The 23,313-nt window shown below is 54.1% G+C and overlaps 1 protein-coding gene across 3 annotated transcripts in view; it reads left to right on the plus strand.

Moving 5' to 3' along the window:
- DDR1 (discoidin domain receptor tyrosine kinase 1) overlaps window positions 1–23,313 on the plus strand; it is a 305,588-nt gene that overhangs the window by 121,512 nt on the left and 160,763 nt on the right. The window lies entirely within an intron of this gene.

Below are 23,313 nucleotides of genomic sequence, written 5' to 3' on the forward strand. Positions count from 1 at the left end.
TTAGGTTGGTACAGTGCTCCTTAGTGTTCGTGCTGCGGCCCTTGATGCTCGCTCAGTGACCCTTGGTTTGATGCAGTGATCCTCAATATTCGGCTGTGGCCCTTGGTGCTCATTCTGTGACCCTTAGTTTTGGTGCATTGTGCCTCAGTGTTTGTGCTGTGGCCTTTAGTGCTCTCTCAGTGACCCTTGGATTTTCTGCAGTGTCCCTCCGTGTTTGTGCTGGGGCCCTTGGTGCTCGTTCTGTGACCCTTGGTTTGGTGCAGTGTTCCTTAATGTTTGTGCATTGGCCCTTGGTGCTCGCTCAGTTACCCTTGGTTTGGTGCAGTGTTCCTTAATGTTGGTGCATTGGCCCTTGGTGCTCGCTCAGTGACCCTTGGTTTGGTGCAGTGTTCCTTAATGTTGGTGCATTGGCCCTTGGTGCTCGCTCAGTGACCCTTGGTTTGGTGCAGTGTTCCTCAGTATTCGTGCTGTGGCCCTTGGTGCTCGCTCAGTGACCCTTGGTTTGGTGCAGTGTTCCTCAGTGTTTGTGCTGTGGCCCTTGGTGCTCGCTCAGTGACCCTTGGTTTGGTGCAGTGTTCCTCAGTATTCGGGCTGTGGCCCTTGATGCTCGTTCAGTGACCCTTGGTTTGGTTCAGTGTTCCTAAGTATTCGGGCTGTGGCCCTTGGTGCTCGCTCAGTGACCCTTGGCTTGGTGCAGTGTTCCTCAGTGTTTGTGCTGTGGCCCTTGGTGCTCGCTCAGTGACCCTTGGAATTTCTGCAGTGTCCCTCCGCGTTTGTGCTGTGCATAAGTTACACTTCAAATATTACAGTAAAATAGCACAATACATGTTAGGCCCTACGGGCGGACCAAACCATATACGGGTGCTTCAGGTGTGAAGAGGGGAAGCTTGACTCTGCAGCCACGAGGACCAGAAGACATCGATGATGACCAGGAGCTGTATTCGAGCTGTCCTATGAAGGATGTCGAGTGCTGCAGCGTCGGTGCCCGGATTGGACACAACAAGACTTGGCAACAGCAATCCACGCAGAAAGAGTTGAAATGCTTCGGTGCAAACCAGCAAGGTCCTGGGGACTCCCCAAGCAATGGAGAGTCAGGGCACATCTGGAGCAACCAAGGAAGCCCAATTAAAGTAAGAGTTGTCGTCACAGAGACCCACCAGTCGACGGACCAGGGATCGTAAAGGAGCCTCGAGCGAAGACACAAAGGGCGGGCACACGGAACACTCGTGGAGTGTAGGCCAGCGATCTTTGGTGGAAAAGGTGCTCGGGGCCTGGGCTACAAGTAACCCAATGCACAGCCTCAAAGGACATCGAGAAGCTGATGCACTTGCAAATGTGCGCGGTAAACGGGAGGTCCGGTTCCACGTTACCCACGACAGCTACGGGTCTCAGCTGTGCTGGGGACTTGGGTTGGCCTCGGGGAAGTCTGGAAATCCACCTCCTGTGATGCGATTACTTCGGAGTCCGGCGGGAGCTTCCGAGTTGCACACCGGTCAGATGCTTCGTTGGTGCCTGCCAAGCAGCGAAGTAACTCCTTTACTCCAAGGGAGATTCTTCCGTCATCTGGCATCGTGCAGATCGTCGAAGTTCCAGGATTCAGCTTCAGAGTTTCGTCCAGGGATATCTAAAGTTCTGGTTACAGAAGTTCCTTCTTTATACCCAAGGAAGGGGTTGGACTAACTCAGGGGACCGACCTATGGGAGGGTTTGGAAAGAGGGGTGGCTACACCCATTTCCTTTGTCCAGTTTTGCGCTAGAGCAGGGACTGGTAGCCCCTGCAACCGGTTTGAGCTGGACTATACACTTGGACACCAAATGTACCCCCAGTGCACGACTTCAAAGCCCTCTAAGAGTGCACCCACCCAGCCCCAATACACAAAAGCCTGTCTGAGAGGTGGTTACACCTCCCTGTGACAGGAAACCTATTGTCCAGGCCGGAGTTTCGGTTAGCAGCAGGAGGCCAGGCTCGTGTCTGTGGCTGCAGCATCCATTTTGTGATGCCAGGGCTCTTTTAAGCTGGTACCGGGAACCCCGTTGCTGTCATGTCTCTCCGTCTAGAAGAGTGGGATCATACTCCCACACCAGTTACTGGTGTGGGGGTATAATTCAAAGGTGTTTGGCACCAAACACGACATGTTTCCGTGCAGCCAGTCCAAAGTTAGCATTTACCATTTGGTTATAATGCACTTAAGAGTATATGGTCAGGCTGTACTACTGACAAGCCCAGAAGGCTGCAGAGGGGCTCAGCTCATGCCTGGGCACCCTCTCACATATAACCAAGCACCCTGCCTTCTGCATTGATAAGGCCTGCCATAGGGGTGAATGATAGGTTTCTATGTGCAGTGATAGGTGAGATATAGAGAACCTACATCTCTGTAAGAGGTGCATGCACCACCTTAGCCAGGCTGCAGTAGCAGACCTGTGGTGTCATTTTGGAGGGCTTCCCAGGGGTGGCATAATACATGCTTCAGCCCCTGGTAGGCCTCTGAGGTACCTATGCCCTGGGTACATAGTATACCATATACTAGGGACTTATAAGGGTACCACAGAATCCAATCTGTGGTGTACCTAAGGTACTAGGGATCAATTTAGAGAGGAAGCAGCTAGGCTGGGGTCCTGAATAGCAGGGCCCCAGCCAGACTAAATTCGAAAAACAGTGTGTTTGTGCTGTGGCCCTTAGTGCTAGTTCGGTGATCCTGCAGTGTTCCTTAATGTTTGTGCATTGGCCGTTGGTGCTCGCTCAGTGACCCTTGGTTTGGTGCAGTGTTCCTCAGTATTCGGGCTGTGGCCCTTGATGCTTGTTCAGTGACCGTTGGTTTGGTGCAGTGTTCCTCAGTGTTTGTGCTGTGGCACTTGATGCTCGTTCAGTGACCCTTGGTTTGGTGCAGTGTTCCTTAATGTTTGTGCATTGGCCCTTGGTGCTCGCTCAGTGACCCTTGGTTTGGTGCAGTGTTCCTTCATGTTTGTGCATTGGCCCTTGGTGCTCACTCTGTGACCCTTGGTTTGGTGCAGTGTTCCTCAGTGTTCGTGCTGCGGCCCTTGGTGCTCGCTCAGTGACCCTTGGAATTTCTGCAGTGTCCCTCCGCGTTTGTGCTGTGGCCCTTGGTGCTCGCTCAGTGACCCTTGGTTTGGTGCAGTGTTCCTTAATGTTTGTGCATTGGCCCTTGGTGCTCGCTCAGTGACCCTTGGTTTGGTGCAGTGTTCCTCAGTGTTCGTGCTGCGGCCCTTGGTGCTCGCTCAGTGACCCTTGGATTTTCTGCAGTGTCCCTCCGTGTTTGTGCTGTGGCCCTTGGTGCTCGCTCAGTGACCCTTGGTTTGGTGCAGTGTTCCACAGTATTCGGGCTGTGGCCCTTGGTGCTCGCTCAGTGACCCTTGGTTTGGTGCAGTGTTCCTCAGTGTTCGTGCTGCGGCCCTTGGTGCTCGCTCTGGGACCCTTGGAATTTCTGCAGTGTCCCTCCGCGTTTGTGCTGTGGCCCTTGGTGCTCGCTCAGTGACCCTTGGTTTGGTGCAGTATTCCTTAATGTTTGTGCATTGGCCCTTGGTGCTCGCTCAGTGACCCTTGGTTTGGTGCAGTGTTCCTCAGTGTTCGTGCTGCGGCCCTTGGTGCTCGCTCAGTGACCCTTGGATTTTCTGCAGTGTCCCTCCGTGTTTGTGCTGTGGCCCTTGGTGCTCTCTCAGTGACCCTTGGTTTGGTGCAGTGTTCCTCAGTGTTTGTGCTGTGGCCCTTAGTGCTCGCTCAGTGACCCCTGGTTTGGTGCAGTGTTCCTCAGTGTTTGTGCTGTGGCCCTTGCTGCTCGTTCAGTGACCCTTGGTTTGGTGCAGTGTTCCTCATTGTTTGTGCTGTGACCCTTGAGGCTCACTCGGTGACCCTTGATGCTCACTCGGTGACCCTTGATGCTCACTCGGTGACCCTTGGTGCTCACTCGGTTACCCTTGGTGCTCGTTCAGTGACCCTTGGTTTGGTGCAGTGTTCCTCAGTATTCGGGCTGTGGCCCTTGGTGCTCGCTCAGTGACCCTTGGTTTGGTGCAGTGTTCCTCAGTGTTCGTGCCGCGGCCCTTGGTGCTCGCTCAGGGACCCTTGGAATTTCTGCAGTGTCCCTCCGCGTTTGTGCTGTGGCCCTTGGTGCTCGCTCAGTGACCCTTGGTTTGGTGCAGTGTTCCTTAATGTTTGTGCATTGGCCCTTGGTGCTCGCTCAGTGACCCTTGGTTTGGTGCAGTGTTCCTCAGTGTTCGTGCTGCGGCCCTTGGTGCTCGCTCAGTGACCCTTGGATTTTCTGCACTGTCCCTCCGTGTTTGTGCTGTGGCCCTTGGTGCTCGCTCAGTGACCCTTGGTTTGGTGCAGTGTTCCTCAGTGTTTGTGCTGTGGCACTTGGTGCTCGCTCAGTGACCCCTGGTTTGGTGCAGTGTTCCTCAGTGTTTGTGCTGTGGCCCTTGCTGCTCGTTCAGTGACCCTTGGTTTGGTGCAGTGTTCCTCATTGTTTGTGCTGTGACCCTTGAGGCTCACTCGGTGACCCTTGATGCTCACTCGGTGACCCTTGATGCTCACTCGGTGACCCTTGGTGCTCACTCGGTGACCCTTGGTGCTCACTCGGTGACCCTTGGTGCTCGTTCAGTGACCCTTGGTTTGGTGCAGTGTTCCTCAGTATTCGGGCTGTGGCCCTTGGTGCTCGCTCAGTGACCCCTGGTTTGGTGCAGTGATCCTCAGTGTTTGTGCTGTGGCCCTTGCTGCTCGTTCAGTGACCCTTGGTTTGGTGCAGTGTTCCTCAGTATTCGGGCTGTGGCCCTTGATGCTCGTTCAGTGACCCTTGGTTTGGTGCAGTGTTCCTCAGTATTCGGGCTGTGGCCCTTGGTGCTCGCTCAGTGACCCCTGGTTTGGTGCAGTGATCCTCAGTGTTTGTGCTGTGGCCCTTGCTGCTCGTTCAGTGACCCTTGGTTTGGTGCAGTGTTCCTCAGTATTCGGGCTGTGGCCCTTGATGCTCGTTCAGTGACCCTTGGTTTGGTGCAGTGTTCCTCAGTATTCGGGCTGTGGCACTTGATGCTCGTTCAGTGACCGTTGGTTTGGTGCAGTGTTCCTCAGTGTTTGTGCTGTTGCCCTTGGTGCTCGTTCAGTGACCCTTGGTTTGATGCAGTGTTCCTCAGTATTCGGGCTGTGGCCCTTGGTGCTCGCTCAGTGACCCCTGGTTTGGTGCAGTGATCCTCAGTGTTTGTGCTGTGGCCCTTGGTGCTCGTTCTGTGACCCTTGGTTTTTCTGCAGTGTTCCTCATTGTTTGTGTTGTGTCCCTTGAGGCTCACTCGGTGACCCTTGAGGCTCACTCGGTGACCCTTGATGCTCACTCGGTGACCCTTGATGCTCACTCGGTGACCCTTGGTGCTCACTCGGTGACCCTTGGTGCTCACTCGGTGACCTTTGGTGCTCGTTCAGTGACCCTTGGTTTGGTGCAGTGTTCCTCAGTATTCGGGCTGTGGCCCTTGGTGCTCGCTCAGTGACCCCTGGTTTGGTGCAGTGATCCTCAGTGTTTGTGCTGTGGCCCTTGGTGCTCGTTCTGTGACCCTTGGTTTTTCTGCAGTGTTCCTCATTGTTTGTGTTGTGTCCCTTGAGGCTCACTCGGTGACCCTTGAGGCTCACTCGGTGACCCTTGATGCTCACTCGGTGACCCTTGATGCTCACTCGGTGACCCTTGATGCTTACTCGGTGACCCTTGATGCTCACTCGGTGACCCTTGGTGCTCACTCGGTGACCCTTGGTGCTCGTTCAGTGACCCTTGGTTTGGTGCAGTGTTCCTCAGTATTCGGGCTGTGGCCCTTGATGCTCGTTCAGTGACCGTTGGTTTGGTTCAGTGTTTGTGCTGTGGCCCTTGGTGCTCGCTCAGTGACCCTTGGTTTGGTGCAGTGTTCCTCAGTATTCGGGCTGTGGCCCTTGGTGCTCGCTCAGTGACCCCTGGTTTGGTGCAGTGATCCTCAGTGTTTGTGCTGTGGCCCTTGGTGCTCGTTCTGTGACCCTTGGTTTTTCTGCAGTGTTCCTCATTGTTTGTGTTGTGTCCCTTGAGGCTCACTCGGTGACCCTTGAGGCTCACTCGGTGACCCTTGATGCTCACTCGGTGACCCTTGATGCTCACTCGGTGACCCTTGGTGCTCACTCGGTGACCCTTGGTGCTCGTTCAGTGACCCTTGGTTTGGTGCAGTGTTCCTCAGTATTCGGGCTGTGGCCCTTGGTGCTCGCTCAGTGACCCCTGGTTTGGTGCAGTGATCCTCAGTGTTTGTGCTGTGTCCCTTGGTGCTCGTTCTGTGACCCTTGGTTTTTCTGCAGTGTTCCTCATTGTTTGTGTTGTGTCCCTTGAGGCTCACTCGGTGACCCTTGAGGCTCACTCGGTGACCCTTGATGCTCACTCGGTGACCCTTGATGCTCACTCGGTGACCCTTGGTGCTCACTCGGTGACCCTTGGTGCTCGTTCAGTGACCCTTGGTTTTGTGCAGTGTTCCTCAGTATTCGGGCTGTGGCCCTTGGTGCTCGCTCAGTGACCCCTGGTTTGGTGCAGTGATCCTCAGTGTTTGTGCTGTGGCCCTTGCTGCTCGTTCAGTGACCCTTGGATTGGTGCAGTGTTCCTCAGTATTCGGGCTGTGGCCCTTGATGCTCGTTCAGTGACCCTTGGTTTGGTGCAGTGTTCCTCAGTATTCGGGCTGTGGCCCTTGGTGCTCGCTCAGTGACTCCTGGTTTGGTGCAGTGATCCTCAGTGTTTGTGCTGTGGCCTTTGCTGCTCGTTCAGTAAACCTTGGTTTGGTGTAGTGTTCCTCAGTATTCGGGCTGTGGCCCTTGATGCTCGTTCAGTGACCCTTGGTTTGGTGCAGTGTTCCTCAGTATTCGGGCTGTGGCCCTTGATGCTCGTTCAGTGACCGTTGGTTTGGTGCAGTGTTCCTCAGTGTTTGTGCTGTGGCCCTTGGTGCTCGTTCAGTGACCCTTGGTTTGGTGCAGTGTTCCTCAGTATTCGGGCTGTGGCCCTTGGTGCTCGCTCAGTGACCCCTGGTTTGGTGCAGTGGTCCTCAGTGTTTGTGCTGTGGCCCTTGGTGCTCGTTCTGTGACCCTTGGGTTTTCTGCAGTGTCCCTCCGTGTTTGTGCTGTGGCCCTTGGTGCTCACTCGGTGACCCTTGATGCTCACTCGGTGACCCTTGATGCTCACTCGGTGACCCTTGGTGCTCACTCGGTGACCCTTGGTGCTCGTTCAGTGACCCTTGGTTTGGTGCAGTGTTCCTCAGTATTCGGGCTGTGGCCCTTGGTGCTCGCTCAGTGACCCCTGGTTTGGTGCAGTGATCCTCAGTGTTTGTGCTGTGGCCCTTGCTGCTCGTTCAGTGACCCTTGGTTTGGTGCAGTGTTCCTCAGTATTCGGGCTGTGGCCCTTGATGCTCGTTCAGTGACCCTTGGTTTGGTGCAGTGTTCCTCAGTATTCGGGCTGTGGCCCTTGATGCTCGTTCAGTGACCCTTGGTTTGGTGCAGTGTTCCTCAGTATTCGGGCTGTGGCCCTTGGTGCTCGCTCAGTGACCCCTGGTTTGGTGCAGTGATCCTCAGTGTTTGTGCTGTGGCCCTTGCTGCTCGTTCAGTGACCCTTGGTTTGGTGCAGTGTTCCTCAGTATTCGGGCTGTGGCCCTTGATGCTCGTTCAGTGACCCTTGGTTTGGTGCAGTGTTCCTCAGTATTCGGGCTGTGGCCCTTGATGCTCGTTCAGTGACCCTTGGTTTGGTGCAGTGTTCCTCAGTATTCGGGCTGTGGCCCTTGGTGCTCGCTCAGTGACTCCTGGTTTGGTGCAGTGTTCCTCAGTGTTTGTGCTGTGGCCCTTGCTGCTCGTTCAGTGACCCTTGGTTTGGTGCAGTGTTCCTCAGTATTCGGGCTGTGGCCCTTGATGCTCGTTCAGTGACCCTTGGTTTGGTGCAGTGTTCCTCAGTATTCGGGCTGTGGCCCTTGATGCTCGTTCAGTGACCGTTGGTTTGGTGCTGTGTTCCTCAGTGTTTGTGCTGTGGCCCTTGGTGCTCGTTCTGTGACCCTTGGTTTTTCTGCAGTGTTCCTCATTGTTTGTGTTGTGTCCCTTGAGGCTCACTCGGTGACCCTTGATGCTCACTCGGTGACCCTTGATGCTCGCTCAGTGACCCTCAGTGCTCGTGCGGTGACCTTGGTACTTGTGTGGCTCGTCGTTTCTCACTCAGTGACCCTAGGGCCTTGTTCAGTGAACCTTGATACTCTGTCGGTGGCCCTTGGTGCTCACACAATGACTCAGTGGCCTCACTCAGTGGCCCTCGATGCCTGCTCAGTGGCCCTCGGTGTACACGGTGGTCAGAGCTTTGCTGCTTGCACATCAGAGTTTAGCTCCTGGAAGAGGCTGGCCTTGGATTCGTGGCATCTCCTGTCCTGTCGCACTAATCACCTCAGCAGAGAGGCCAAGGATCGGATGGTGATGATTCTCTGCTGCCCTCTCCCATCCTTTGCTTTTGTAAATTAGCGCCTTTGTCTCTTCTTTATCAATGGGATACTGTTGAGAAATACCTGGGATCCTGCGCCGCGCCTCCCGACAAGTTATTAGCGCCGCTCCTGGTGTCTGGTTGCTTCTAAGCGGATTAAGTGAGATCTCTGAGGCCCATGTGTGTGTCTAAAGGGGCCCAGGTAAGTGTGATCCCTTCCCCAGGATACACACTGGGACCGGCTCCAGGAAGGACAAGGCCCCTCCTGTGTGTCTGCTGATCCACTCCGCAGTGTCTGGCTCACATCAAGCTCAAGAGAGGCGGGAGTGCAAGAGAGCCGGGAGTGCAAGAGAGCCGGGAGTGCAAGAGAGCCGAGAGTGCAAGAGAGGCGAGAGTGCAAGAGAGGAGAGAGTGCAAGAGAGCCGAGAGTGCAAGAGAGCCGAGAGTGCAAGAGAGCCGGGAGTGCAAGAGCGCCGGGAGTGCAAGAGCGCCGGGAGTGCAAGAGAGCCGGGTGTGCAAGAGAGCCGAGAGTGCAAGAGAGCCGGGAGTGCAAGAGAGCCGGGAGTGCAAGAGAGCCAGGAGTGCATGAGAGCCATGAGTGACAGAGAGCACATGTGCAAGAGAGCCAGGCGTGCAAAAAAACCATGAGTGCAAGAGAGCCAATATGTGCAAGAGAGCCATGAGTCCAAGAGAGCCATGAGTGCAAGAGAGCTGGGAGTGCAAGAGAGCCGGGAGTCCAAGAGAGCCGTAAGTAAAAGAGAGCCGGGAGTAAAAGAGCCAGGATTGCAAGAGAGCCGAGAGTGCAAGAGAGCCGAGAGTGCAAGAGAGCCAGGAGTGCAAGAGAGCCGAGAGTGCAAGAGAGCCGAGAGTGCAAGAGAGCCGAGAGTGCAAGAGAGCCGGGAGTGCAAGAGCGCCGGGAGTGCAAGAGAGCTGAGAGTGCAAGAGAGCCGAGAGTGCAAGAGAGCCGAGAGTGCAAGAGAGCCGGGAGTGCAAGAGAGCCAGGAGTGCAAGAGAACAGAGTGTGCAAGAAAGCCATGAGTGCATGAGAGCCATGAGTGACAGAGAGCACATGTGCAAGAGAGCCAGGCGTGCAAGAGAGCCATGAGTGCAAGAGAGCCAATATGTGCAAGAGAGCCATGAGTCCAAGAGAGCCATGAGTGCAAGAGAGCTGGGAGTGCAAGAGAGCCGGGAGTGCAAGAGAGCCGGGAGTGCAAGAGAGCCAGGAGTGCAAGAGAGCCGAGGGTGCAAGAGAGCCGTGAGTGAAAGAGAGCCGGGAGTGCAAGAGAGCCGGGAGTGCAAGAGAGCCGGGAGTGCAAGAGAGTCGGGTGTGCAAGAGAGCTGAGAGTGCAAGAGAGCCGAGAGTGCATGAGAGCTGGGAGTGCAAGAGAGCCGGGAGTGCAAGGGAGCTGAGAGTGCAAGAGAGTCGGGAGTGCAAGAGAGCCAGGAGTGCAAGAGAGCCGAGAGTGCAAGAGAGCCAGGAGTGCAAGAGAGCCGAGGGTGCAAGAGAGCCGTGAGTGAAAGAGAGCCGGGAGTGCAAGAGAGCCGGGAGTGCAAGAGAGCCGGGAGTGCAAGAGAGCCGGCTGTGCAAGAGAGCTGAGAGTGCAAGAGAGCCGAGAGTGCATGAGAGCTGGGAGTGCAAGAGAGCCGGGAGTGCAAGGGAGCTGAGAGTGCAAGAGAGTCGGGAGTGCAAGAGAGCCAGGAGTGCAAGAGAGCCGAGAGTGCAAGAGAGCCAGGAGTGCAAGAGAGCCAGGAGTACAAGAGAGCCAGGTGTGCAAGAAAGCCGGGAGTGCAAGAGAGTGGGGAGTGCAAGAGAGCCATGGGTGCATGAGAGCCATGAGTGACAGAGAGTGCTAGTGCTAGAGAGCCAGGAGTGCAAGAGAACAGAGAGTGCAAGAAAGCCATGAGTGCATGAGAGCCATGAGTGACAGAGCCAGGCGTGCAAGAGAGCCATGAGTGCAAGAGAGCCAAAATGTGCAAGAGAGCCATGAGTGCAAGAGAGCCAATATGTGCAAGAGAGCCATGAGTGCAAGAGAGCCAATATGTGCAAGAGAGCCATGAGTCCAAGAGAGCCATGAGTCCAAGAGAGCCATGAGTGCAAGAGAGCCGGGAGTGCAAGAGAGCCAGGAGTGCATGAGAACCGAGAGTGCAAGAGAGCCGGGACTGCAAGAGAGCCGGGACTGCAAGCGAGCCGGGACTGCAAGAGAGCCGGGAGTGCAAGAGAGCCGGGAGTGCAAGAGAGCCGGGAGTGCAAGAGAGCTGGGTGTGCAAGAGAGCCGAGAGTGCAAGAGAGCCGAGAGTGCAAGAGAGCCGGGAGTGCAAGAGAGCCGGGAGTGCAAGAGAGCCAATATGTGCAAGAGAGCCATGAGTGCAAGAGAGCCATGAGTGCAAGAGAGCCAATATGTGCAAGAGAGCCATGAGTCCAAGAGAGCCATGAGTGCAAGAGAGCCGAGAGTGCAAGAGAGCCAGGAGTGCAAGAGAGCCGAGGGTGCAAGAGAGCCGTGAGTGAAAGAGAGCCGGGAGTGCAAGAGAGCCGGGAGTGCAAGAGAGCCGGGAGTGCAAGAGAGCCGGCTGTGCAAGAGAGCTGAGAGTGCAAGAGAGCCGAGAGTGCATGAGAGCTGGGAGTGCAAGAGAGCCGGGAGTGCAAGGGAGCTGAGAGTGCAAGAGAGTCGGGAGTGCAAGAGAGCCAGGAGTGCAAGAGAGCCGAGAGTGCAAGAGAGCCAGGAGTGCAAGAGAGCCAGGAGTACAAGAGAGCCAGGTGTGCAAGAAAGCCGGGAGTGCAAGAGAGTGGGGAGTGCAAGAGAGCCATGGGTGCATGAGAGCCATGAGTGACAGAGAGTGCTAGTGCTAGAGAGCCAGGAGTGCAAGAGAACAGAGAGTGCAAGAAAGCCATGAGTGCATGAGAGCCATGAGTGACAGAGCCAGGCGTGCAAGAGAGCCATGAGTGCAAGAGAGCCAAAATGTGCAAGAGAGCCATGAGTGCAAGAGAGCCAATATGTGCAAGAGAGCCATGAGTGCAAGAGAGCCAATATGTGCAAGAGAGCCATGAGTCCAAGAGAGCCATGAGTCCAAGAGAGCCATGAGTGCAAGAGAGCCGGGAGTGCAAGAGAGCCAGGAGTGCATGAGAACCGAGAGTGCAAGAGAGCCGAGAGTGAAAGAGAGCCGGGACTGCAAGCGAGCCGGGACTGCAAGAGAGCCGGGAGTGCAAGAGAGCCGGGAGTGCAAGAGAGCCGGGAGTGCAAGAGAGCTGGGTGTGCAAGAGAGCCGAGAGTGCAAGAGAGCCGAGAGTGCAAGAGAGCCGGGAGTGCAAGAGAGCCGGGAGTGCAAGAGAGCCAATATGTGCAAGAGAGCCATGAGTGCAAGAGAGCCATGAGTGCAAGAGAGCCAATATGTGCAAGAGAGCCATGAGTCCAAGAGAGCCATGAGTGCAAGAGAGCTGGGAGTGCAAGAGAGCCGAGAGTGAAAGAGAGCCATGAGTGCAAGAGAGCCAATATGTGCAAGAGAGCCATGAGTGCAAGAGAGCCATGAGTGCAAGAGAGCCAATATGTGCAAGAGAGCCATGAGTCCAAGAGAGCCATGAGTGCAAGAGAGCTGGGAGTGCAAGAGAGCCGGGAGTGCAAGAGAGCCGAGAGTGAAAGAGAGCCGGGAGTGCAAGAGAGCCAGGAGTGCAAGAGAGCCGAGAGTGCAAGAGAGCCGAGAGTGCAAGAGAGCCAAGAGTGCAAGAGAGCCAAGAGTGCAAGAGAGCCGAGAGTGAAAGAGAGCCGGAAGTGCAAGACAGCTGGGAGTGCAAGAGAGCCGGGAGCCCAAGAGAGTCGAGAGTCGAAAGAGAACTGGGAGTCCAAGAGAGCCAGGAGTGCAAGAGAGCAGAGAGTCCAAGAGAGCCAGGAGTGCAAGAGACCCGGGAGTGCAAGAGAGCCGGGAGTCAAAGAGAACCGGGAGTGCAAGAGAGCTGAGAGTCCAAGAGAGCCAGGAGTGCAAGAGAACCGGGAGTGCAAGAGAGCCGGGAGTCCAAGAGAGCCAGGAGTGCAAGAGAGCCGGGAGTGCAAGAGAGCCGGGAGTCCAAGGGAGCCGGGAGTCCAAGTGAGCCGGGAGTCCAGGAGAGCCGGGAGTCCAGGAGAGCCAAGAGTGCAAGAGAGCCGGGAGTCCAAGGGAGACGGGAGTCCAATGGAGCCGGGAGTCCAGGAGAGCCGGGAGTCCAGGAGAGCCGGGAGTCCAGGAGAGCCAAGAGTCCAAGAGAGCCGGGAGTCCAAGAGAGCCGGCAGTCCAAGAGAGCCGGGAGTCCAAGAGAGCCGGGAGTCCAAGAGAGCCAGGAGTGCAAGAAAGCCGGGAGTGCAAGAGAGCCGGGAGCAAGAGAGCCAGGAGTGCAAGTGAGCCGGTAGTGCAATACTGCAGAGAGTACAAGAAAACCAGGAGTACAAGACACTCGGGAGTGCACGAAAGTGGAAAGTGCAACAGAGCCAACAGTACTGGCAGTGCAAGACAGCCAGACGTACAAAAGAGACGAGAGTGAAAGAGAGACGAGAGTGAAAGCGAGCCTGGAGTGCAAGAGAGCTGGGAGTGCAAGAGAGCCGGGAGTCAAAGAGAACCGGGAGTGCAAGAGAGCTGAGAGTCCAAGAGAGCCAGGAGTGCAAGAGAACCGGGAGTGCAAGAGAGCCGGCAGTCCAAGTGAACCGGGAGTCCAGGAGAGCCGGGAGTCCAGGAGAGCCAAGAGTGCAAGAGAGCCGGGAGTCCAAGGGAGACGGGAGTCCAATGGAGCCGGGAGTCCAGGAGAGCCAAGAGTCCAAGAGAGCCGGGAGTCCAAGAGAGCCGGGAGTCTGGGAGTGCAAGAGAGCCGGGAGTCCAAGAGAGCCGGGAGTCCAAGAGAGCCAGGAGTGCAAGAAAGCCGGGAGTGCAAGAGAGCCGGGAGCAAGAGAGACGGGAGTGCAAGTGAACCGGTAGTGCAATACTGCAGAGAGTACAAGAAAACCAGGAGTACAAGACACTCGGGAGTGCACGAAAGTGGAAAGTGCAACAGAGCCAACAGTACTGGCAGTGCAAGACAGCCAGACGTACAAAAGAGACGAGAGTGAAAGAGAGACGAGAGTGAAAGCGAGCCGGGAGTGCAAGAGAGCTGGGAGTGCAAGAGAGCCAGGAGTGCAAGAGAGCCGGGAGTGCAAGAGAGCCGAGAGTGCAAGAGAGCCGGGAGTGCAAGAGAGCCGGGAGTGCACGAGAGCCGGGAGTGCAAGAGAGCAGGGAGTGCAAGTGAGCCGGTAGTGCAAAACTGCAGAGAGTACAAGAAAACCAGGAGTACAAGACACTCGGGAGTGCACGAAAGTGCAACAGAGCCAACAGTACTGGCAGTGCAAGACAGCCAGGAGTAGAAAAGAGACGAGAGTGCAAGAGAGACAAGAGTGAAGAAAGACCCTGAGTTGAAAGAGAGCCAGGAGTAAAGGGCCCTGGGAGTGCAAGTGAGAACCCACAGCCGGTGCCTTTGTAAATCTTTGAGACCTGACTTTACACAACAGGCGTGAACCGGGCACTTATCCAATTGTATAAAATCAAAGCACAGGTGCACCACAGGAGAAAATCACAGTTCACAATCATGAAATTGTCTCCAACAATGCAGATTCTTCAAAGTTATTTTCTTTTATTCCATTTTCATAGTATGTAGAAAAGACAGGCTTCGATTCTTGGAAGACAACAAACAGAACAGTCGACGCGTTTCGTCCTGATACAGGACTTCTTCAGGGCGCTAGTAGTTGATGGCGAGTAGAGTTTAATTGCACTTGAGAAGCATAATGAAATTTATGTTAGAAGACTTCTCCCATCCAGTAAGATCTTTAGGAGGCCTGGAAACAATATTCATGTAAGCAAAGATATCACTGCATGAGAGCCGGATAGGGCCAAGCCCAATGCATTCGCAATGTAATAGTTGCGGACTGCAGCGGAATACAAAACACGACGTCGCGGTCTGAACGCCAAAACACTTATCCAATTGTAATTGGAATCTGATGGTTACTTCAGCGCCAAGAAACCTTTTTGGAGGTCGTGCAGAATCGAAGCTAATTATTATTAATGACAGCAGGATTATAAGAGACAGCATCTGACTCGTGACAGTCTGAGTGACCTCACCTGCCCCTCAGAGACATCACCTGCCCCTAAGAGATATCACCTGCTACTGTGAGACAACACCTGCCCCCTCAGAGACATCAGCTACCCCCTCAGAGACATCACCCAGCACTCGTACTGCTCCTATCCCAGATCTGCCGTTTGCCTCGGAGACCTCATCTGCCCCTGAGTGACCTCATCTGCCCCTGAGAGACATCACCTGCCCATCAGACACATCACCCGCCCCTCAGACACATCACCCGCCCCTCAGAGACATCACCTACCCCTGAGACACATCACCCGCCCCATCACCCACCCCTCAGACACATCCCCCGCCCCTCAGAGACATCCCCCGCCCCCTTAGAGACATCCTCCGCCCCTCAGAGACATCACCTACCCCTCAGAGACCTCACCTACCCCTCAGAGACCTCACCTGCCCCTCAGAGACATCACCTGACCCTAAGCGACATCACCTGCCCCTTAGAGACATCACCCGCCCCTCAGAGACTTCGCTCGACACTGATACTGCTCCTATCCCAGACCTGCCCTTCCTCTTAGAGACCTCACCACCCCCTCAGGGACATCACCTGACCCTGAGAGACATCACCTGCCCCTCAGAGACATCACCTGCCCCTGAAAGACATCACCTTCCCTCAGAGACATCACCCGCCCCTCAGAAACTTCGCTCGACACTGATACTGCTTCTATCCCAGACCTGCCCTTCCTCTTAGAGACCTTACCTGACCCTGAGAGACATCATCTGCCCCTAAGAGACATCAACCACCCCTCAGAGACATCAACCGCCCCTTAGAGACATCACCCGCCCCTCAGAGACATCACCCGCCCCATATAGACATCACCCGCCTTTCAGAGACATCACCCACCCCTTAGAGACATCAACCGCCCCTTAGAGACATCACCCGCCCCTCAGAGACATCACCCGCCCCTCAGAGACATCTCCTGCCCCTCAGAGACCTCACCTACCGCTCAGAGACTTCGCTCGACACTGATACTGCTCCTATCCCAGACCTGCCCTTCCCCTTAGAGACCTCACCTGCCCTCAGACACCTCACCTGCCCCTCAGAGACCTCACCTGCCCCTCAGAGACCTCACCTGCCCCTCAGATGCATCACCCGCCCCTCAGAGACATCACCTGCCCCTGAGAGACTCGCCTGCCCCTGAGAGACATCACCTGCCCCTGAGAGACATCACCTGCCCCTCAGAGACATCACCTGCCCCTCAGATACATCACCCGCCCCTCAGAGACATCACCCGCCCCTCAGAGAAATCACCCGCCCCTCAGAGACATCACCCGCCCCTCAGAGACATCACCTATCCCTCAGAGACCTCACCTACCCCTCAGAGACATTACCTGCCCCTCAGAGACATCACCTACCCCTCAGAGACATCACCTACCCCTCAGAGACTTCGCTCGACACTGATACTGCTCCTATCCCAGACCTGCCCTTCCCCTTAGAGACATCACCTGACTCTGAGAGACTCCCCTGCCCCTGAGAGACATCACCTGCCCCTGAGAGACATCACCTGCCCCTCAGAGACATCACCCGCCCCTCAGAGACTTCGCTCGACACTGATACTGCTCCTATCCCAGACCTGCCCTTCCCCTGAGAGACATCACCTGCCCCTGAGAGACTCGCCTGCCCCTGAGAGACATCATCTGCCCCTAAGAGACATCACCTGCCCCTCAGATACATCACCCGCCCCTCAGAGACATCACCCGCCCCTTAGAGACATCACCCGCCTCTCAGAGAAATCACCCGCCTCTCAGACACATCACCTGCCCCTCAGAGACATCACCTATTCCTCAGAGACCTCACCTACCCCTCAGAGACATCACCCGCCCCTCACAGACCTCACCTACCCCTCAGAGACGTCGCTCAACACTGATACTGCTCCTATCCCAGACCTGCCCTTCCCCTTAGAGACCTCACCTGCCCCTCAGAGACATCACCTGACCCTAAGAGACATCACCTGCCCCTCAGAGACATCACCTGCCCCTCAGAAACATCACCTGCCCCTGAGAGACCTCACCTGCCCCTCAGAGACATCACCTGCCCCTCAGATACATCACCTGCCCCTCAGAGACATCACCCACCCCTCAGAGACTTCGCTCGACACTGATACTGCTCCTATCCCAGACATGCCCTTCCCCTGAGAGACCTCACCTGCCCTTCCTCTTAGAGACATCACCTGACCCTGAGAGACATCATCTGCCCCTAAGAGACATCACCCCCGCCCCTCAGAGACATCACCTCGCCCCTCAGAGACATCACGCGCCCCTCAGACACATCACCCGCCCCTCAGAGACATCACCCGCCCCTCAGAGACGTCTCCTGCCCCTCAGAGACAGCTCCTGCCCCTCAGAGACATCATCTGCCCCATAGACACATCACCCGCCCCTCAGACACATCACCCGCCCCATAGAGACATCACCCGCGCCTCAGACACATCACCAGCTCCTCAGAGACATCACCCGCCCCTGAGAGACATCACCTGCCCCTCAGAGACATCACCTGCCCCTCAGAGACATCACCTGCCCCTCAGAGACATCATCTGCCCCTCAGAGACATCACCCGCCGCTCAGAGACATCACCCGCCCCTCAGAGACCTCACCTACCCCTCAGAGACTTCGCTCGACACTGATACTGCTCCTATCCCAGACCCGCCCTTCCTCTTAGATACCTCACCTGCCCCTCAGAGACCTCACCTGCCCCTCAGAGACATCACCCGCCCCTCAGAGACATCACCCGCCCCTCAGAGACATCACCTGCCCCTCAGAGACATCACCTGCCCCATAGAGACATCACCTGCCCCTCAGAGACATCACCTGCCCCATAGAGACATCACCCGACCCACAGAGACATCACTTGACACTGATACTGCTCCTATCCCAGACCTGCCCTTCCTCTTAGAGACCTCACCTGCCCCTCAGAGACATCACCCGCCCCTCACAGACCTCACCTACCCCTCAGAGACTTCGCTCAACACTGATACTGCTCCTATCCCAGACCTGCCCTTCCTCTTAGAGACCTCGCCTGCCCCTCAGAGACATCACCCGCCCCTCAGAGACATCACCTGTCCCTCAGAGACATCAGCTGCCCCATAGAGACATCACCCGACCCTCAGAGACCTCACTTGACACTGATACTGGTCCTATCCCAGACCTGCCCTTCCTCTTAGAGACCTCACCTGCCCCTCAGAGACATCACCTGACCCTAAGAGACATCACCTGCCCCTCAGAGACATCACCCGCTCCTCAGAGACTTTGCTCGACACTGATACTGCTCCTATCCCAGACCTGCCCTTCCTGTTAGAAACCTCACCTCCCCCTCAGAGACATCACCTGACCCTGAGAGACATCACCTGCCCCTCAGAGACATCACCTGCCCCTGAAAGACATCACCTTCCCTTGACATACTGGCCTGCCCCTCGGAGACATCACCTGCCCCGCAGAGATTTCCCTGCCCCTAACAGACCAAACCACAAAGACCGCACCCAGAAATATCCCACCCCCAGTGACCTCACATGTCTGTTAGTTACCCCTCCCTGACCCTCAGGGACCTCTCATGCCTGTGTGTGATCTCACATACCGGTTAATTTCCGACCTGTCCCTCAGTGACCTTGCATGCCTGTTTTATTTGTATTTTTTATTATTATCTTATAGTAATGACCTCACAAATCTGTTGGTGACCTTACATGCCTGTTAGTTATTCCACCTACACCTCAGTTGCCTCAAATGCCTGTGTTACCTTTCCTGCCACTCAGTGACCTCACATGCCCGTTAGTGACCAGACATCCCTGTTAATTACCCTTCCTGCCTCTTTGTGGCCTCACATACCTGTTAGTTGCCTCACTTACCCCTCAATGGCCTCACATGCCTTTTAGTTACCCTACCTGACCCTCAGTGGCCTCACATGCCTGTTAGTTACACCTCCTGCCCCTCAGTGACCGTGCATTCCTCAGTAACTTTGCATACCTGTTACCCTACCTGCCCCTCAGTGACCTCATATGCCTGTTAGTTACCCTGCCTGACCACCAGTGACGTCACATACGTGTTTGTTACTCGCATCTGCCCTTCACTGACCTCACATGCCTGTTAGTTACCCTACCTGGCCCTCAGTGGCCTCACATGCCTGTTAGTTACTCCTCCTGCCCCTCAGTGACCGTGCATTCCTCAGTAACTTCGCATACCTGTTACCCTACCTGCCCCTCAGTGACTTCATATGCCTGTTAGTTACCCTGCCTGCCCACCAGTGACATCACATACCTGTTTGTTACTCTAATTTTGTCCTCCGTGACCTCACATTCCTGTTTGTTATCCCCACCTGCCCCTCAGTGACCCTCACCTGCCTGTTTTTTACCCGACCTTCCCCTCAGTGACCTTATATGCCTGTTAGTAGCCCCATCTTCCACTCAGTGACCCTCAAATGAGTGTTTTTATACGACCTGCCCCTCAGTGACCTAATTTGGCTGTTAGTAACCCCACCTTCCACTCAGTGACCTCACATGCCTCTTAGTGGCCTCACATACTTATTAGTTACCTCACTTACACCTCAGGGACCTCACATGCCTGTTAGACACCTCACATAACTCTTAGTTGCTCCACCTGCCCCTCAGTGAGCTTATACTCCTGTTAGTGACCTCACATGCCTGTATTTTACCCCAACTGCCCTTCAGTGACCACACATGCTTGTTTGTTACCCCACCTGCCCACCAGTGAGCTAATCTTCCGCTCAGGGCCCTGTCCAGCATTCACCTGGTGCCTGAGAACCAACCAGGCCCTCAGGAGCCACGCTTGTCGCTGAAGTGCAGCCCTCAGAGCCCTTCTACCTTTCAACGCCCTCCCATGACCCAAACTTCACCTCGCTCTGGCCTGCCCCTCATTGATGTCACATGACAATCACATGCCCCAACCTTAACCTAGCCTCAAAATCCTGGCCTGCCCCTCAATTACGTCACATGACCATTACATGCCCCAACCTTCCCCTCGCCTCAGGGGACCCTTACATGCCCCAACCTTCACCTAGCCTCAAAATCCTGGCCTGCCCCTCAGTGACGTCACATGAACCTTACATGCCCCAACCTTCACCTCGCCTCAGAAACCTGAAGATTCAATGGACTAGATTCAACGGACAAGATTCAATGGACTAGATTAAACAGACACGATTCAATGGACAAGATTCAACAGACAAGATTCAATGAACTAGATTCAACAGACAAGATTCAATGGACAAGATTCAAAGAACTTAATTCAACAGACAAGATTCAATGGACAAGATTCAACGGACAAGATTCAATGAACTAGATTCAACAGACAAGATTCAATTAACTAGATTCAACAGACAAGATTCAATGGACAAGATTCAATGGACAAAATTCAATGGACAAAATTCGATGGACAAGATTCAACAGACAAGATTCGATGGACACGATTCAACAGACACGATTCAACAGACAAGCTTCGATGGACAAGATTCAATGGACAAGATTCGATGGACAAGATTTGATGGACAAGATTCAACAGCCAAGATTCGATGGACAAGATTCAACAGACAAGATTCGATGGACAAGATTCAGTGGACAAGATTCGATGGACAAGATTCAACAGGCAAGATTCAACAGACAAGATTTGATGGACAAGATTCAATGGACAAGATTCAATGGACAAGATTCAACAGACAAGATTCGATGGACAAGATTCAACAGACAAGATTCGATGGACAAGATTCAACAGACAAGATTCAACGGACAAGATTCAACGGACAAGATTCAACAGACAAGATTCGATGGACAAGATTCAACAGACAAGATTCAACGGACAAGTTCCAATGGACAAGATTCGATGGACAAGATTCGATGGACAAGATTCAACAGACAAGATTCGATGGACAAGATTCAATAGACAAGATTCGATGGACAAGATTCGATGGACAAGATTCAACAGACAAGATTCAACAGACAAGATTCGATGGACAAGATTCAATGGACAAGATTCAATGGACAAGATTCAACAGACAAGATTCGATGGACAAGATTCAACAGACAAGATTCGATGACCAAGATTCGATGGACAAGATTCAATGGACAAGATTCAACAGACAAGATTCGATGGACAAGCTTCAGCAGACAAGATTCGATGGACAAGATTCAATGGACAAGATTCGATGAAAAAGATTCGATGGACAAGATTCAACAGACAAGATTCAACAGACAAGATTCAACAGACAAGATTCGATGGACAAGATTCAATGGACAAGATTCAATGGACAAGATTCAACAGACAAGATGCGATGGACAAGATTCAACAGACAAGATGCGATGGACAAGATTCAACAGACAAGATTCGATGGACAAGATTCGATGGGCAAGATTCATCGGACAAGATTCAACAGACAAGATTCAACAGACAAGATTCGATGGACAAGATTCAACAGACAAGATTCAACGGACAAGATTCAATGGACAAGATTCAAAAGACAAGATTCGATGGACAAGATTTGACGGAAGAAATTCGACGGACAAGATTCGATGGACAAGATTCAATAGACAAGATTCGATGGACAAGATTCAATGGACAAGATTCAACAGACAAGATTCGATGGACAAGATTCGACGGATGAAATTCGACGGACAAGATTCGATGGACAAGATTCAATAGAGAAGATTCGATGGACAAGATTCAATAGACAAGATTTGATGGACAAGAATCAATGGACAAGATTCAATAGACAAGATTCGATGGACAAGATTTAATGGACAAAATTCAACAGACAAGTTTCCACGGACAAGATTCAATAGACAACATTCAATGGACAAGATTCGCCGGACAAGATTCGACTGACAAGTTTCGACGGAAAAGATTCAATGGACAAGATTCAATGGACAAGATTCAATAGACAAGATTTGATGGACAAGATTCAATAGACAAGATTCGATGGACAAGATTCAATGGACAAGATTCAATAGACAAGATTCGATGGACAAGGTTAGCCGGACAAGATTCGACGGACAAGTTTTGACAGAAAAGATTCAATGGACAAGATTCAACGGCCAAGATTCGACTGACAATATTTGGCGAACTACAATAGTACGGGTTCCGGGGGAGGGTCTTTGAGGGAGCTGTGTGTTCTCAGTATTACAATAGGTGGGGTGCTGGGGGAGGGTCTTTGAGGGAGCTGTGTGTTCTCAGTACTACAATAGGTGGGGTGCTGGGGGAGGGTCTTTGAGGGAGCTGTGTGTTCTCAGGGTGCCGGGGTAGGGTCTTTGAGGGAGCTGTGTGTTCTCAGTACTACAATAGTATGGGTGCTGTGGAGGGTCTTTGAGGGAGCTGTGTGTTCTCAGGGTGCCTGGGAGGGTCTTTGAGGGAGCTGTGTGTTCTCAGGGTGCCGGTGAGGGTCTTTGAGGGAGCTGTATACTGTCAGTACTAAAATAGTACGGGTGCCGGGGAGGGTCTTTGAGGGAGCTGTGTGTTCTCAGTACTACAATAGTAAAGGTGCCGGGGAAGGGTATTTGAGTGAGCTGTGTGTTCTCAGGGTGCCTGGGAGGGTCTTTGAGGGAGCTGTGTGTTCTCAGGGTGCCGGGGAGGGTCTTTGAGGGAGCTGTGTGCTGTCAGTACTACAATAGTACAGGTGCCGGGGGAGGGTCTTTGAGGGAGCTGTGTGTTCTCAGTACTACAATAGTGCGGGTGCTGTAGAGGGTCTGTGAGGGAGTTGTGTGTTCTCAGTACTACAATAGGCGGGGTGCCGGGAGAGGGTCTTTGAGGGAGCTGTGTGCTGTCAGTACTTCAATAGTACGGGTCCTGTTGAGGGTCTTTGAGGGAGCTGTGTGTTCTCAGTACAACAATAGTAAGGGTGCCGGGGGAGGGTCTTTGAGGGAGCTGTGTGTTCTCAGTACTACAATAGTAAAGGTGCCGGGGAGGGTCTTTGAGGGAGCTGTGTGTTCTCAGTACTACAATAGTAAAGGTGCCGGGGAAGGGTATTTGAGGGAGCAGTGTGTTCTCAGGGTGCCTGGGAGGGTCTTTGAGGGAGCTGTGTGTTCTCAGGGTGCCGGGGGAGGGTCTTTGAGGGAGCTGTGTGTTCTCAGTACTACAATAGTACGGGTGCTGGGGAGGGTCTTTGAGGGAGCTGTGTGTTCTCAGGGTGCCGGTGAGGGTCGTTGAGGGAGCTGTATACTGTCAGTACTACAATAGTACGGGTGCCGGGGAGGGTCTTTGAGGGAGCTGTGTGTTCTCAGGGTGCCTGGGAGGGTCTTTGAGAGAGCTGTGTGTTCTCAGGGTGCCGGGGGAGGGTCTTTGAGGGAGCTGTGTGTTCTCAGTACTACAATAGTGCGGGTGCGGTGGAGGGTCTTTGAGGGAGCTGTGTGTTCTCAGGGTGCCGGTGAGGGTCTTTGAGGGAGCTGTGTGTTCTCAGGGTGCCGGTGAGGGTCTTTGAGGGAGCTGTATACTGTCAGTACTACAATAGTACGGGTGCCGGGGAGGGTCTTTGAGGGAGCTGCGTGTTCTCAGGGTGCCTGGGAGGGTCTTTGAGAGAGCTGTGTGTTCTCAGGGTGCCTGGGAGGGTCTTTGAGGGAGCTGTGTGTTCTCAGGGTGCCGGGGAGGGTCTTTGAGGGAGCTGTGTGCTGTCAGTACTACAATAGTACAGGTGCCGGGGGAGGGTCTTTGAGGGAGCTGTGTGTTCTCAGTACTACAATAGTGCGGGTGCTGTGGAGGGTCTGTGAGGGAGTTGTGTGTTCTCAGTACTACAATAGGCGGGGTGCCGGGAGAGGGT

Source organism: Triturus cristatus, chromosome 1_1 (assembly GCF_964204655.1).
Source record: "Triturus cristatus chromosome 1_1, aTriCri1.1, whole genome shotgun sequence".
In the NCBI taxonomy this organism is placed as follows: Eukaryota; Metazoa; Chordata; class Amphibia; order Caudata; family Salamandridae; genus Triturus; species Triturus cristatus.